We start from the raw sequence: 18771 nt of genomic DNA on the forward strand, positions 1-18771 counted from the left end.
CATAAAGGTTTTTTAAAACTTAATATCAGCTAATTGAATTAAAATATTATTCTTGAATAAAATTCTTTCTCCTATTTGGTATGCAAATTGGAGATTTTTGAAGATTCTTGCAATGCCAAGGAGTCTTGCTATGATCTATGAAGAAATTAGAATATAGTAAAATATTTCTTAATTCCCGTGGCATGGAGGATACCATGAAGTCAATAAATTCCCTTAACATTTTGGCAAATAGGTTAATTTGTTATTTTGTTTCTCATTGAATCCTACGGACCAGAGTTATACCAGAAAAAAGTCCTGGATAGGTATAATTTTAATGATAAACAATGCATTCACAGGCCAGACAATAAAGACTGTGTCATTTTCTGCAATTTAAAGTTATCCCTACATCTTTTCTTTTCCCTGATAGTAGCAAAGCAAGTATTGTGTTTTATCAAGTTTTCTTTTTTTTAATTTTTTTAAATTTTTTAAATAATTCTACAGCATTTCTATTTATTGATTGATTGATTGGCTGTGTTGGGTCTTCGTTTCTGTGCGAGGGCTTTCTCTAGTTGCGGCGAGCGGGGGCCACTCTTCATCATGGTGCACGGGCCTCTCACTATCGTGGCCTCTCTTGTTGTGGAGCACAGGCTCCAGACGCACAGGCTCAGCAGTTGTGGCTCACAGGACCAGTTACTCCGCGGCATGTGGGATCTTCCCAGACCAGGGCTCGAACCCGTGTCCCCTGCACCGGGAGGCAGACTCTGAACCACTGTGACACCAGTGAAGCCCCATCAAGTTTTCTTTAAGCAAAGTTTCAACAGTCAATAATAAGGCCATCAGTGCAATCCTTCCATGAGAGATTGGAGAAGACAGAAAAAAAAATTAGAAGGTTTTTCCTGAAATTGCATTTTCATTTTTCACCTGGAGAGAAAACTTCTTTTAAACATTGCTTTAGATCTCGGAGAATGATTGTGTATTAGATCTTCAAATGTGTTTTTTTCTCAAACTCCCCTGAAGGGGTTTGGGTGAGAGTAAGCAACCTGATAGAATTCTTATGCATTCACATCCCAGACATTGTCTAACATTAGAAGAAGGCTGCCTTGCCTAAGAGACCTCTGGGACAACATTAAACACAATGACATTTGCAGTATAGGGGTCCCAGAAAGAGAAGAGAGAGAGAAAGGACCTGAGAAAATATTTGAAGAAATTATAGTGAAAAACTTCCCTAACTTGGGAAAGGAAATAGCCACCCAAGGCCAGGAAGCGCAGAGAGTTCCATACAGGATAAACCCAAGGAGAAAAGCCCTGAGACACATAGTAATCAAATTGGCAAAAATTAAAAACAAAGAAAAATTATTGAAAGCAGCAAGGGAAAAATGGCAAATAACATACAAGGGAACTCCCATAAGGTTAACAGCTGATTTCTCAGCAGAAACTCTACAAGCCAGAAGGGAGTGGCATGATATATTTAAAGTGATGAAAGGGAAGAACCTAAAACGAAGATTACTCTACTCGGCAAGGATATCATTCAGATTTGATGGAGAAATCAAAAACTTTACAGACAATCAAAAGATAAGAGAATTCAGCACCACCAAACCAGCTCTACAGCAAATGCTAAAGGAACTTTTCTAAGTGGAAACACAAGAGAAGAAAAGAACCTAGAAAAACCCAAGACAATGAAGAAAATGATAACAGGAACATACATATCAATAATTACCTAAAACGTGAATGAATTAAATCCTCCAACCCAAAAGACACAGGCTTACTGAATGGATACAAAAACAAGACCCATATATATGCTGTCTACAAGAGACCAACTTCAGACCTAGGGATACATACAGACTGAAAGTGAAGGATGGAAAAAGATATTCCATGCAAATGGAAATCAAAAGAAAGCTGGAGGAGCAATACTCATATCAGATAAAAGAGACTTTAAAATAAAGAATGTTACAAGAGACAAGGAAGGACACTACATAATGATCAAGGGATCAATCCAAGAAGAAGACATAGCAATTATAAATATATATGCACTCAACATAGGAGCACCTCAATACATAAGGCAACTGCTAACAGCTATAAAAGAGGAAATCGACAGTAACACAATAATAGTGGGGGACGTTAACACCTCATTTACACCAATGGACAGATCATCCAAACAGAAAATTAATAAGAAAACACAAGCTTGAAATGACACAATAGACCGGATAGATTTAATGATATATATGTAGGATATTCCATCCAAAAACAGCAGATTACACTTTGTTCTCAAGTGTGCATGGAACATTCTCCAGCATAGTTCACATCTTGGGTCACAAGTCAAGCCTCAGTAACTTTAAGAAAATTGAAATCATATCAAGCATCTTTTCTGACCACAACGCTATGAGAATAGAAATCAGTTACATAGAAAAAACCACAAACACATGGAGGCTAAACAATACATTACTAAATAACCAAGAGATGACTGAAGAAATCAAAGAGGAAATCAAAAAATACCTAGAGACAAATGACAATGAAAACACGACAATCCGAAATGTATGGGATGAAGCAAAAGCAGTTTTAAGAGGGAAGTTTATAGCTATACAGGCCTACCTCAAGAAACAAGAAGAATCTCAAATAAACAATCTAACCTTACACCTAAAGGAACTAGAGAAAGAAGAACAAATAAAATGCAAAGTTAGCAGAAGGAAAGAAATCATAAAGATCAGAGCAGAAGTAAATGAAGTAGAAACAAAGAAAACAATAGCAAAGATCAATAAAACTAAAAGCTAGTTCTTTGAGAAGATAAACAAAATTGATAAACCATAAGCCAGACTCATCAAGAAAAACAGGGAGAGGACTCAAATCAATAAAATTAGAAGTGAAAAAGGAGAAGTTACAACAGACACTGCAGAAATACAAAGCATCTTAAGACTACTACAGGCAACTCTATGCCAATAAAATGGACAACCTGGAAGAAATGGACAAATTCTTAGAAAAGTATAACCTTGCAAGACTGAACCAGGAAGAAATAGAAAATATGAACAGACCAATCAAAAGTAATGAAATTGAAACTGTAACGAAAAATCTTCAAACAAACAAAAGTCCAGGACCAGATGGCTTCACAGGCGAATTCTATCAAACATTAGGGAAGAGCTAACTCAAATCCTTCTGAAACTCTTCCAAAACATTACAGAAGAAGGAACACTCCCAAACTCATTCTATGAGGCCACCATAACCCTGATACCAAAACCAGACAAAGATACTACAAAAAAAGAAAATTACAGACCAATAAAACTGATGAATATAGATGCAAAAATCCTCAACAAAATATTAGCAAAGAGAATCCAACAGCACATTAAAAGGATCATATACTATGATCAAGTGGGGTTTATACCAGGAATGCAAGGATTCTTCAATATATTCAAATCAATCAATGTGATACACCATATTAACAAATTGAAGGAGAAAAACCATATGATCATTTCAATAGATGCAGAGAAAGCTTTTGACAAAATACAACACCCATTTATGATAAAGACCCTCCAGAAAGTAGGAACAGAGGGAATTTTCCTCAACATAAAAAAGGCCATATGTGACAAACCCACAGCCAAAATTGTCCTCAATGGTGAAAAACTGAAACCATTTCCATAAGATCAGGAACAACACAAGGTTGCCCACTCTCACCACTCTTATTCAACATACCCTTGGAAGTTTTAGCCACAGCAATCAGGGAAGAAAAAGAAATAAAAGGAATCCAAATCAGAAAAGAAGAAATAAAGCTATCACTGCTTTCATATGACATAATACTATACATAGAGAATCCTAAATATACTACCAGAAAAGTACTAGAGCTAATCAATGAATTTGGTCAAATAGCAGGATACAAAATTAATGCACAGAAATCTCTTGCATTCCTATACAATAATGATGAAAAATCTGAAAGTGAAATTAAGAAAACACTCCCATTTACCACTGCAACAGAATGAATAAAATATCGAGGAATAAACCTACCTAAGGAGACAAAAGACCTGTATGCAGAAAATTATAAGACACTGATGAAAGAAATTAAAGATGATACAAACAGATGGAGAGATATACTATGTTCTTGGATTGGAAGAATCAACACTGTGAAAAAGACTTTACTACCCAAAGCAATCTACAGATTCAATGAAATACCTATTAAACTACCAATGGCATTTTTCACAGAACTAGAACAAAAAATTGCACAATTTGTATGGAAAAACAAAAGACCCCGCATAGCTAAAGCACTCTTGAGAAAGAAAACGGAGCTGGAGGAATCAGGCTCTGTGACTTCAGACTATACTACAAAGCTACAGTAATCCAGACAGTATGGTACTGGCACAGAAACAGAAATATAGATCCATGAAACAGGACAGAAAGCCCAGAGGTAAACCCACGCAAATATGGTCACCTTATTTTTGATAAAGGAGGCAAGAATATACAGTGGAGAAAAGAGAGACTCATCAATAAGCGGTGCTGGGAAAACTGGACAGCTACATGTAACAATGAAATTAGAACACTCCCTAACACCATATACAAAAATAAACTCATAATGGATTAGAGACCAAAATGTAAGGCCAGATACCATCAAACCCTTAGAGGAAAATATAGGCAGAACACTCTATGACATAAATCACAGCAAGATCCTTTCTGACCCACCTCCTAGAGAAATGGAAATAAAAACAAATATAAACAAATGGGACCTAATGACACTTAAAAGCTTTTGCACAGCAAAGGAAACCGTAAACAAGACGAAAAGACAACCCTCAGAATGGGAGAAAATATTTGCAAATGAAGCAACTAACAAAGGTTTAATCTCCAAAATTTACAAGCAGCTCATGCAGCTCAATATCAAAAAAACAGACAACCCAATCCAAAAATGGGCAGAAGACCTAAATAGACATTTCTCCAAAGAAGATATACAGATCGCCAAGAGACACATGAACGAATGCTCAACATCATTAATCATTTGAGAAATTCAAATCAAAATTACAGTGAGATATCATCTCACCCCAGTCAGAATGGCCTTCATCAAAAAATCTACAAACAATAAATGCTGGAGAGGGTGTGGAGAAAAGGGAACCCTCTTTCGCTGTTGGTGGGAATGTAAATTGATACAGCCACTATGGAGAACAGTATGGAGGTTCCTTAAAAAGCTACAGATAGAACTACCATATGACCCTGCACTCCCAGTACTGGGCATATACCCTGAGAAAACCATAATTCAAAAAGAGTCATGTACCAAAATGTTCACTGCAGCTCTATTTACAATAGCCAGGACATGGAAGCAACCTAAGTGTCCATCAGCAGATGAATGGATAAAGAAGATGTGGCACATGTATAAAATGGAATATTACTTAGCCATAAAAAGAAACGAAACTGAGTTATTTATAGTGAGGTGGATGGACCTAGAATCTGTCATACAGAACGAAGGAAGTCAGAAAGAGAAAAACAAATACTGTATGCTAACCTATATATATGGAATCTAAAAAAAGAAGGAAAAAAAAAGGTCATGAAGAACCTAGGGGCAAGACGGGAATAAAGACACAGACCTACTAGAGAATGGACTTGAGAATAGGGGGAGGGGGAATGGTAAGGTGGGACAGAGTGAGAGAGTGGCATGGACATATATACACTACCAAACGTAAAATAGATAGCTAGTGGGAAGCAGCTGCATAGCACAGGGAGATCAGCTTAATGCTTTGGGACCACCTAGAGGGGTGGGATAGGGAGGGTTGGAGGGAGGGAGATGCAAGAGGGAATAGATATGGGGACATATATATATATGTATAACTGATTCACTTTGTTATAAAGCAGAAACTAACACACCATTGTAAAGTAATTATGCTCCAATAAAGATGTTAAAAAAAAAGTACTAGCAAACAGAATCCAACAACACATTAAAGGGATCATACACCATGATCAGGTGGGATTTATCCCAGGGATGCAAGGATTCTTTAATATACGCCAATCAATCAATATGATACACCATGTTAACAAATTGAAGAACAAAAACCATATGATCATCTCAATAAATGCAGAAAAAGCTTTTGACAAAAATCAACACCCATTTATGAAAAAAACTCTTCAGAAAGTGGGCATAGAGGGAACCTACCTCAACATAATAAAGGCCAAATATGACAAACCCACAGTAAACATCATTCTCAATGGTGAAAAACTGAAAGCCTTTCCTCTAAGATCAGGAACAAGACAAGGATGTCCACTCTCACCACTATTATTCAGTATAGTTTTGGAAGTCCTAGCCATGGCAATCAGAGAAGAAAAAGAAATAAAAGGAATACAGATTGGAAAGGAAGAAGTAAAACTGTCACTCTTTGCAGATGACATGATACTATACATAGAGAATCCTAAAGATGCTACCAGAAAACTACTAGAGCTAATCAATGAATTTGGTAAAGTAGCAGGATACACAATTAATGCACAGAAATCTCTTGCATTCCTATACACTAATGATGAAAAATCTGAAACAGAAATTAAGGAAACACTCCCATTTACCACTGCAACAAAAAGAATAAAATACCTAGGAATAAACCTACTTAGGGAGACAAAAGACCTGTATGCAGGAAATTATAAGACACTGATGAAAGAAATTAAAGATGATACCAACAGATGGAGAGATATACCATGTTCTTGTATTGGAAGAATCAATATTGTGAAAATAACTATACTACCCAAGCAATCTACAGATTCAATGCAATCCCTATCAAATTACCGATGACAGTTTTTACAGAACTAGAACAAAAAATCTTAAAATTTGTATGGTGACACAAAGACCCCAAATAGTCAAAGCAGTCTTGAAGGAAAATAATGGAGCTGGAGGAATGAGACTCCCTAACTTCAGACTATACTACAGAGCTACAGTAATCAAGACAGTATGGTACTGGCACAAAAACAGAAATTTAGATCAATGGAACAGGATAGAAAGCCCAAAGACAAACCCACAAACCTATGGTCAACTAATCTATGACAAAGGATGCAAGGATATACAATGAAGAAGAGACAGTCTCTTCAATAAGTGGTGCTGGGGGCTTCCCTGGTGGCGCATTGGTTGAGGGTCCGCCTGCCAATGCAGGGGACGTGGGTTCGTGCCCCGGTCTGGGAAGATCCCACATGTTGCGGAGTGGCTAGGCCCGTGAGCCAAGGCCGCTGAGCCTGCACGTCCGGAGCCTGTGCTCCGCAATGGGAGAGGCCACAGCAGTGAGAGGCCCGCGTACTGCAAAAAAAAAAAAAGAAAAGAAAAAAATAAAAGTGGTGCTGGGAAAACTGGACAGCTACATGTAAAAGAATGAAATTAGAACACTCCCTAACACCATACACAAAAATAAACTCAAAATGGATTAGAGACCTAAATATAAGACTGGACACTATAAAACTCTTAGAGGAAAACATAGGAAGGACACTCTTTGACATAAATCACAGCAAGATCTTCTTTGATCCACCTCCTAGAGTAAAGGAAATAAAAACAAAAATAAACAAATGGGACCTAATGACACTTAAAAGCTTTTGCAAAGCAAAGGAAACTATAAGCAAGATGAAAAGACAACCCTCAGAATGGGAGAAAATATTTGCAAACAAATTAATGGACAAAGTATTAATCTCCAAAATATATAAACAGCTGTTGCAGCTCAATGTTAAAAAAAACAAACAATCCAATCCAAAAATGGGCAGAAGACCTAAAGAGACATTTATCCAAAGAAGACATACAGATGGCCAAGAAGCACATGAAAAGCTGCTCACCATCACTAGTTATTAGAGAAATGCAAATCAAAAGTACAATGAGGTATCACCTCACAGTGGTTAGAATGGGTATCATCAGAAAATCTACAGACAGCAAATGCTGGAGGGTGTGTGGAGAAAAGTGTACCCTCTTGCACTGTTGGTGGGAATGTAAATTGATACAGCCACTATGGAGAATAGCATGGAGGTTCCTTAAAAATCTAAAAATAGAATTACCATATGATCCAGCAGTCCCACTACTGGATGGGACCCAGAGAAAACCATAATTCAAAAAGACACATGCATCCCATATTCACTGCAGGACTATTTACAATAGCTGGGTCATGGAAGCAACCTAAATGCCCCTTGACATACGAATGAATAAAGAAGAAGTCACACATATATACAATGGAATATTACTCAGCCATAAAAAGGAACTAACTTGGGTCATTTGTAGAGACGTGGATGGATCTAGATACTGTCATACAGAGTGAAGTTAGTCAGAAAGAGAAAAACAAATATATATTAAAGCATATTTGTGGATCCTGGAAAATGGTACAGATGAATTGGTTTGCAGGGCAGAAATAGAGGCACAGATGTAGAGAACAAATGTATGGACACCAAGGGGAGAAAGTGCCAGGGGTGTGCGGGTGGTGGTGTGATGAATTGGGCGATTGGGATTGACATGTATACACTGATGTGTATAAAATTGATGACTAATGACCTGCTGTATGAAAAAATAAATAAAAAATTTTAAAATAAAATAAAATAAAATACTAAAAAAAAAAATAGAAGAAGGCTGTCTTTCTGATACCTTTCACAGCCCTTAACCAACTTATGATCTGAGAGATGATGAAAAGAAGCAACTGTGCAGACAAAGCCTTTGGGCTTCAGGCATTGACTAGCTGTTTTCAGTGTCCCCTTTCAATTTTGCCACCTTTCAGGGTTTTGCTTGGTATTTGTTACAGCTTTTCGGAGACTTAGTAGCCTTTCAGTGACCAGTGTAAGAAAAGGAACTTTTCCAGGATTGACTGTGTTTGTGCTGGCTGGACTCAAAAGTACATGAAACCTCCTGCCTTACCTAGCACTTTAATCCTTTGTAGTAAAAATACCATGACCTCTTGTTACAAATCAAACTTACCTATATAACCAGTTCCAGATCAAGGGGGACAGATCTATTTGTAGCTCATTGTGACCATTGTCACATTTCTCTGTGAATGCTGATATTTGGAGAATGCTGAGAGAATTCAGAGGAACTGGAAATCATAGTGTGGTAAGTTCAGAAGGAGCTACCACTTTGGTGCTTTAATTTCATCACTCCCTGAATTCCAGGGTTCTTGATCTAGACCCCATTTAGCCACATTAATACTTCCCTTCTCTCCAGTCCTCAGGGATACGACAGCCTTGCTTTCTAACAGCTCTGCCAACATTTTTTTTCTCAATCTCGCTAGGAACACCAAATGACAAATTGAGAGAGGCTAGATGATTTTTTCTCTTTTCTTTCATGGGAAATGAAATTTGAGCTACCTAGCACAGCTTTTGGTAATAGTTTTTCAATGCCTCTATCTGTTCTACATATTGAGATTTGATGGTTTGTTCTGATGTACCTGATTTGACAAATACATGTAGCTACAGTAAATGTTGAGCAACATATGAACATAAAATATATGTTAAGTAACATTCCTTTGTGGGTGATAATTACATATGGGACCCAGTGACATCAAGCTCATATACACAGAACAGTGGTCCACAGTGTGTGATTTCAGTAGAAAACCACAAGAATATCTTAAAATGAAGGAAGGCTGCATTGACAAGGGGAGAAGATATTGTGTGGAAAGAGGAGACAAGTTTTCTTTTAGTGATTGTGATGCTGCAATTCACGTTTCTTGTAAATAGGTTCCTGGGTTCAATGAGTACAGCAATGTATGGGTAATTGACTTCTTCAAGAATGCAAATTAATAGCCATACGGAGTATGTGGAAAACATTAAAACTCAACAACATGAGGGAGATTAAAATACAGCATTAAAGCAGGCTAATAATCCTGTTTGAGAAAGTAATCACTGTAGAAGACAGAAATAAACAAATGTGAATTTGTACAAGGACCTCTCAGTGTCCCCACAAAAGAGAGCCTCACCTTTTAGAAAGATTTTCTTGATGAATGATTAACTGTTTGGCGTCACATATGTGAATATGTGCCCGTGAATTTGTGTTGGGATCAAGAATCTACACATATTACTGCTTCGATATATGAGAACATTTAGTTTTCTTGGTTTTCTAAAATGAAATAAATCTCTCCTATGAACCCTATCTCACTGGGTAGTAGGGTGCTTGTGTCTATGTGTATAGGGGTTTAGAGAGCTGTATATTTATTAGAGAGCTTGGGGGAAGATCTGAAATTTACCATTTAGTTGATGGTATTTCAGTCTCTTTCGGTTTAAACAGTCCCTTTTGGATTTTTGATTATGTTGGCTACATTCACTCTTTCAGATTGCCTTTCTCTTTTCCTGCTTTTCTCCAAGTTGATATCTGGAAATTGAAAGGAGGTTTATGTTACCTTGTGGTATTAGAGGAAAGAGTGGTCTGATATCTACTAGTCATCCCACAGATTCTTACTGACTTTGTGCGGTTGGTTGTTCTGGTCTCCCACTGATATTGTCTGGCCTTTTGAGACATGGTGATGTATCTGAATGGGGTCCATGGTTGTGGCCATTTGCCTCCATTTACATGTGGACTCTTTGTTCTAGCCCCAGACCTTTGATATTTTTCCTATCTGTTCTGCTCCTCTTTGTTTCCTCAGTGGGACACATGGCCATTTCTGGATCACCCTTATGTTATACATAGGCTGTGAAATCCAAGGGTGGTACTTCAAACTCATATACTCAGCTTAATATATCTGTGTCCAGTGAACTACATTTTGCAGCATGTTGAACATAGTTGGAACTTCTACAGACTTACAGCCTCCCCCAAGCTGAGTTGGTGAATCCTGCCATCATCCCACCAGTGCTGAGGACCTCCCACAACTACTGTGGTACTTCCATCCCTTTCTCCCTATGGTTCCATTCTAATGAGGGGACTATGAAGATCTGCACGTATGACCCCTTCACTTTCCCTTTATCTCTCCTCCAGTATTCTCCAGGGCCAGTGGAGACTGTTTTTCTTTTTCTTTATCTCTGGCAAGGACTTCTATGTATGTATTCTACTTTTGCCTCTTTGCCTAGGTCCTCAATGGCAGAGAGATCCTGGAGCTGCTGGCTTACTAACAAAGGAAGATTTAAAAATAGTATCTCTGTTACTCATGGAATACACGGCTTAGGAGCAAGAAAAATCTGGATTGAGAGTGCTTTCTGAAACAAGGCAGAGAAAAAGTAAATGAATATCCAGCCAATACAGGAATCTTTCCTACAGTATACCTGAGAGGTGGGCATTCAGCTTTTACCTGTATCTCTCTAGTGACCAACTGTTCCTTGCTCCATGGCTCAGTCCATTCCAGAGTTGGACAGTTATATTTATTCTTGTGCATTATGTGACCATAATAGGTTGTAAAGGACTTGAGAGCAGGGACTTTTAATTAGTTTTTCTTTGCATCCTCCACAGGTCCAAAATAATGCTTTCTATTTAGACTGCTCTCAATAACCTAACTATTGAAATAATGAATGAATTCTGTTGAGGCACATTCTGCCACTATAATTCTTATCTCTTGTCCTGGTTCTGCTCCTCAGGGATACCGTTTGATTATCCTTCAGATATCTGTAGGCAGATATTATGTTTTTATTTAAGTCTTTTTGGGGCAGGCCCACTATTTCTGTTTCCTTCAGTTGCCCTCAAGATGATTTCTACACCATTCTGGTCACTTTAATTTGGATTTTTTAAACAGAAAAGCAGAGCACAGCTCTGTGGTCATATCAAGTGGCATGATCTATTACCATCAGAAAACATAGCAGGGAGGTTAAAAGAGAAGAGGAAAGATTTTACATATATATTAAAGAAAAAGGCTTAGAAAACAAGTTCTCTAGTAAATAAAGAACAGCATGAATTTAAGGCTGAGTCTAGAATATATATTTGGAAATTAATAAAGCATTTGATACAGCTTCTCATGAAATTTTACTTGCAAATTTGAGTGAAATAGGCTTGGCTAAAAACAGAATCCCGTTGTCTCAAAAAAGTCACTTAGAAGTCTGTTAATAAAGGGTAATGAGAAATAGCAGGGATTTGGGATTAGGGCAGTATCCAGAAACCACTGGATAGGGTCTCAGAGAAGGCAGAGAAAGTCCTATGTACAGTTCTGTGAATGTTTGGAAGGTTGAGGTAAAGAGTAATAAATGCATGAAATAACTGCTCTTTAAAAGTTCAGAGCTGCAAGAATGAGCAGACACTGAGGTAAGACAAAAAGGATGCTAATAAGACATAATAAAAGTAGACAGCCATAAATTCAGATGCACAAAATGACAATTCAGACTGCCTCAAGATCTTACCTAATGCTAGGATTCAGCACTTCCGACTTTGGTTTGGGTGTAGTTTAATGGAATATCTGTTCAATGAGGGATATGAGTGTTAGAGTCTGGTTCAGGCAGATCAGAATCTCCAAAAGGGTTAAAGCCAAACAATTTGTTTCACCTCACTTATAGTATCTGATATGGTGCCTTGGTAATCTCAGGACCTTTTCTAAAAAGTTAAAATCAATGCTAATAATAAAAAAAATTGCAGAGCTTTCATTTTCATCTTCTTGGTGTGTTCTTTAGAGTCTCATAAAGTCTTTGCAGACTTGATTTACTTTGGCTCTGTGGACCTAAAGCTCTGAATACTTCTTTCAGTTCTTATTTATAATGCTTCCTAGGCTTAGCATCAAATGTCAGTTGACTTCTTTATACCTGTTTGTTCCCAGATGCACTATTGTACTTGAAATTTTCGCCTCTCTTTCTCAGTGGTGCTGGCTTCCATTAACTCACGTTTTGGAGGACTGTTTCTTTGAAATAATACTTATATGACTTTAAAACTGGCTAAAAAGTTGGAAAAATTTTGACATTTAACTGGTTGGGAGATTTGTGATATTCTTTGTCTGAGATGACCAAATAATTTGTTGTTCAAATTAGGACACATTTGAGAGAGAAATGGGATGCTACCATTGGAACACTGAACTACTTCAACAACAGGCATTAACTGATGTTGCCTTGGGAAAACTAAGACGTGTAGTCAACCACCTTTGATGAATGGAATGGATCCCTCTAGATGCTTTGGGGCTTATACCAACAGCTATAGGCTTTTAGGCTCTGAGGGAAGATGAGAAATTTTTCTAGGTCATTTGTCTCTACCTTTCAGCCAAACTGCATACAATAAATTATCTACGTTTTGGAAAACTATTTCCCAGTTTTGAACTCTCAGATCTTCTTTGCTTGCAACAGAGTTTAAATTGTATATTTAACCTGTGTATTATGGCAGACTGCAGTTCTAGCAGAATTCCACAGGTAGGTTGCCCAACTGAAGAAATATAGTTTTATGATGATATCTTGGACATGGATCACTGAGATGAAGGGCTGTAGAGTAGGGTACATTTTGGCAAGTAAGATCTAAAAGTGCAACTTAATGTCAGGGCAAAGCTGAACTGCCTGTGTACTGACATGTGAGAGGATCTTGCCTTAGGGGTGTATGTATATGAATGTGATTGGTATAAAAAAACTGCTTAATTCAAATCATAATGCAAAACCTAAGGACAGCCAACTAAATAGAGTAGTGACAATACATTTTTATTTCAGTTTTGAATGTATATGTAAATGCTGACATTTACATTTTAACCCCTCTGAGTGTGCCACCAAAACTTCTCGTATATTTGGTCATGAAAATCACAAAGACAGTAAGGCTGAGAACCATGAATTTGATGGTTTAACTCCTTGGAGTTAAACCAGTCAACAAAGTAAGAGGTTGAAGGCCAAAGAGTGTTTGGAGACAGGACTTACCATGATTTGGGGGCAAAATTAAGAGTATGTGACTTGTGCCTTTTGACTATAAGAGAATCAAGCAGGATCTTGAGGGAGACACAAGTCTACCAGATGCCTTAGAGTTCTATAGGGGACACAGTGATATTTGCTAATGTGCGAAGCATATTGAGCATTAATGAAAGGGCCTGCTCTATGTACTTAGGCTAATGCAGATATTCTCACACTGCAGGAAAGAGCATATGCTGTGTGGGGACTGTGGGGACACAACTGGTCCGATAGTCTCTGAAAACACAAAAAGACAGTCAACCTGCTTAGGCAGCTGCCTCCATCATAGTCAGTATAGACATGACTTGTGCTATTATTTGACTTTTAAGAAACCCAGACATGGATGAGAGAATAGTTGAATCTCAAGTGATGCTTAAAATCTTTCCAGAAGATTGACTCTGTATCCTCTCTCTTCCTACCTTAGAGCTGAGCTTGTTAAAAGAATTTACTTCCGCTGTCTTCTTTTTCTCTTATACCTTTAACTCTGGTTTCTATCCCCACTGATTCTTTGAAAGGTCTCTTAGTGGACTTGTTCAACTACCTGTTTATACCTGAATTATTTCCTAGACAGGAAGCCTCAGGCAGGTAGAATCTGGATTATGCTGTTCCTTACCATATCCCCACCTAGCATAATGCCTGGCTTATAGTAAGCACAATCTAAGTATTAATTGAATGAGTGAATGAATGAATTATCCATTGGTTGTGGCCAATTTACTGAGTAGTCCTTAATTCTTTCCAATGAAACAGTTTCTGTCTCTTTCTTTCTTTCTTTTTTTCCACATAGCCCGTAAATCTCGGCATTTATAGTGTCTAATCCTCTGTCTTTTTGCCTAACTTTTCTTGGGTGACCTATCCTTGGAGGGGTATTAGTATTAATAGATGCTCCAGAACACTGTGTCCAGCCAAGTGCTAAGACCTTTCTCTTCCACGTGTTGGATCAACCTAGTCAACTGTCTGCTGGACATTTCCACCCGAATAAGTGATCCCCCAGCTTGTATTTGGAAATATGCTGTAGCAGAGAACTCCTCCAGATTCTTCAGGCTTCTGCATATTTCAGTGAACTAAATACATCTTCCTGTACCATCTATTCTTCATCCTGGTTTTCCTTAGGACTATTCTGGGTAAGCTTAATCCTTTGTCACTTTTTGCCAGCATAGTCTTTGTATGTCCTAGTTATTAAATAACCATTTAAGATTTATATTTATGAAAAATGCAAAAGAGAAAGTTGGAGCATCTTAGAAAACATGGATGCTACAAGACTAGTTCTTTGGCTAAATAATACCTATGACTGGGCTCCTACTATGTGTCAAGCAGTGTGTTAAGCACTTCTACACAGATAATCTTTAATCCTCATAAAAGCTCTGTGAAATTATTATTATTATCCATATTTTACAAATGAAGAATCTAAAGCTCAGAAAAATTAAATGTGTTATCCCAGGCCATACAGCTAGAACGTGCCAGTGCTCTGGCAGGTCAGATTGGCTCCAGCCGTAGCTCTTTATCCACTATGTACACATTTACTGGGCCTCTCTGTGTTTAATGAAGTCAGTGGTCTTAGCATGTTTGTTAGCAATATTTTTTCTTTGGTGAAGCTTCTGTGTTCTTCTCTGAATCTACCGTTCCTGCTTGCACATTATCTCTGAATCTCTTGCTTCTTCTGACTCTTCCTCTTGAGATCCTGGAATGACTAATAGAACAACCCTGATTCAGAGCCAGAAAGCATTGCTATTTCAAGGGCTTTTGGTTCATCACCGAGGTGATAAATGGGAAGTCTTGAGCAAGAATATGAACTTCTGGAGGTGGGGAGAGAATGAGTCTGTTCTGATATAATCAGGTTTGCTTTTCTGTTATGCTGGACTGGCAGGAAACGGAGAGGATAAAGAGACAGAGGGCTGAGAGGTGACATCCAAGGACACAAACACAGGGATAAAAGAAAGTGTTCTTGAATTCATGGAAAGACACATCACTGTCCCAGTGTTTTGTTCATGGGCTGGGCTACGTTCATCTCGAAAGAGGGCAACTTCAGTGAAAAGATGTCAGGAGAAGAGAACTTTAGCATTGAGTTTGAGGTGAAATGCCATGGGAAGTGATTCAGATGCTTCCAAATTACTGTTTCTTTGAAGTGTCCTCTTAAAATGGAATCAGGCCATTTAGGAAACGGGGCGTTAGAAAAAATACCACTGTGAACAATAGGTAATTGTTGTTGTTATGAAGTGCTTTCTCTGTGACAGTCACTGAAATAGGACCATCATATCCATACTTCAGTGATCCTCAAAACCCCTATGCAGAGTGTATCATTTCCCCTATTTCAAAGCTGAAGAAACTGAAGCTAAAAGAGGTAAAATGACTTGTGCAAAGAACAGCAAGAACGTGGCAGAGCTCTACAGAACTCCCACTGCATTAGATTCCCTGGTATTTTCCTTGGAATAATCACTGCTTTGGTCACTTACATGCTTCATGAAACCCGGAAGGATCATTTAGATGTTCTCCTGGGTTTCTCCAGGTGTTCTTCTGGGTTTCTAGGTGGAAAGTTGGTACTCTCAACACTACTGAAGGCTGCTGGGCTGAGCCCCGCATTCACACACACTGACGTTACTGTGCCCTCCCTGTCTGATTAATAGTGAGGATACATTTTCAGAGCTAATAGGACTCAAATGAAGAAAACTGGTCAAGTGAAACCCCGTAAATTGGTTTGCGTGCTTCCTCTGTCTCTTTTAATACCTGTTGCTGGGGTTTTTCATCCTTGTCTGGCCAGGCTACAAGGGAAAGGATTAATGTGAATAACTCCCATGGCAGTTATGAGAGTGCAGCCAGCTGCTTTGATGGCCCATTTATTAGCACGACAGTAATTCAAACCTACACGTGGGAATCTTCTTTTCTCCGAAAACACCTCTTTGCTTCAGAAGAAGGATGATCACCACCACCCCACCACCACCGTCTTCATTTTGTTCTTTTCCTGCTGTTTCCTTCTGTCACAGGGAATTTTCCACCCTCTTCCTAGTCTCACCCCGACAAGCTTTTTGCCTTGTGATGAATGAAGTGTGAAGTACAAGGTGTAAACCTCCCTGGAATACTTGTCTCTTTAAGCAGCAGCACGGTGTAGTGAGAACCACAAAGCCTGGGTTCTCAGCCTGGCTTCTCCACTTACTACCTGTGTAATCCTGGCTTTGTTGCTTAACTTCTCTGTGCCCTATTCCTCCCCACCCCCCCACCGGTAAATGGGGGTCATAAAAACACACGCCTCGTAGGTAAATATAAAGGTTGAGAGCAATGCCTGGCACAGATTTAAGTGGTTAATTCATGACAACTGTTATTATTGGTGGAGAGAGGGCTGTGCATATAGGATGGAAGACTGGTCGGGGTGACCTCTCTGCAGTGCTCATCTAGTCCGTGCTCTTGTTTCCCATCAGATGCTGCAGCAGCTTCACTCTGCTTACACGATCTCATTTTGCATTTGAGCTGCCATAGCTTCAGGGTCACTGAGTGACCTCAGCCATCGTCTTCCCTCCAGACTGTTGGTTTGTGGGGCAGACACCACAGACGAGCCCAGGATTGTCTCTGTCTGCTGTAGATGTAGCTCAGTTGGAGAAGAATTCCTCCAAGGGGCAGCTAAAATGGCACGAGAGCTTGAGGCTAGCTGTACAAAAGCTGTATTTCCTCTGTTTCTAGTGTTTCTAAAATAATATATATGGTAGTTGACCAGGGGTCAAGTGTTTTGGACTTGCCTTACTCATGCCCTGGAGAGGTCCCCAAGAAAGGACAAAGCTTAGTAAATGCATGTTCTTTATGGCAATTTTTGAAAGTTTTGCTTTATCCTACATGTGGTCTCCTGATGTTGGATTATAAGGCTAGAGGTGAGTTTTCCTGGGCCCTCACTCATTTACTCCTTTAATATCAGGGAGGAAGGTGGAGCCAATCCTGGAAAGCTTTTTAAAGGAAGATCATATCAATGAAGGAAGAATTTTGCCTCATTGCCCAGAGCAGAACTGGGATGGGCCATCCACCCAAGGTTTTCTTAAGGTGAGCTAGGGAAGAGTAGAGGGCAGTCTTTGGCCCAACTACCTTCTTAAATAGTGTGAATGAAAAATTTAAAAATTTACACACACACACACACACACACACACACACACATACACATATACGCATACCAAATAAAATCTGAAGAGAGATCCTGGCCATAAGTCAGGAGTTTATTGGATGTCCTTAGCCTTGACAGGTCACAGCGTCAACACTTTTTGGGGATAAATAAGTAGGGGATGGTCTAGAGCAGATAGGAGGAGTGAACAGAGCTTTGTGGGAAAAGAAACAAATTGCCTGCAGAGCAAAAAAGGGGTGTAGCAGGTAGATTCTGGGACAGAGCAATATTTCTCAAACTAAGGGATAGAGATGTATTCTCAGATGTCCATGGGCTCTTTTTGAGAATTGTTTAATTTTATGTGATGACCCAAAAAGAACATAGAAACATATTCTAGACCATCTGTATAACTGTTTCAGGATCCCTTTTTGCATTTGTGCTGCATCAAATAGACCTTAAAAAGTTTTCAAGTTGTAATGATAAGGAACAGAAGTGAACATCATGCATGTGATGTATTTGCTCCAAAGGAAGGCCCAATGATGGCATGGTGGTCTGTGCAGTGGTTTGAGTAAGGAAATGATTGGGGAAAAATGAACAATTCCATGGTAAATCATGTTAAAAAACCTAATTTAGAGCCGCGTTAATTCCTTGCTTAAAACTCTCCAGCAAACTCCCCTTACAGTTAGGATAACATTCACACACTGACTGTGGCCTGTGAAGTCCTGCATGATCTGGTGTATGGCCTCTTCACCAGTGTCAACTCTGGCCATTTCCTCCTTACTCATTCTAGTCACACTAGCCTCTAGCTGTTCCACATCTCACCAAACTTGCTCCTACCTCAGAGCCTTTGCATTTGCTGGTTCCTCTGCTTGTAAAGCTCTTCTCCTAGGTCTTTAAAGAGCTGGCTTCTTCATTTCAAGTCTCTGAGAAGCCAAGGTCTCCCTGACCTCCCAACCTAAACCACCTCTGATTCCTTTCTGCATCATTCCATGAATTGTCAC

Source organism: Mesoplodon mirus, assembly GCF_964341445.2.
Source record: "Mesoplodon mirus genome assembly, chromosome: 7".
In the NCBI taxonomy this organism is placed as follows: domain Eukaryota; kingdom Metazoa; phylum Chordata; class Mammalia; order Artiodactyla; family Ziphiidae; genus Mesoplodon; species Mesoplodon mirus.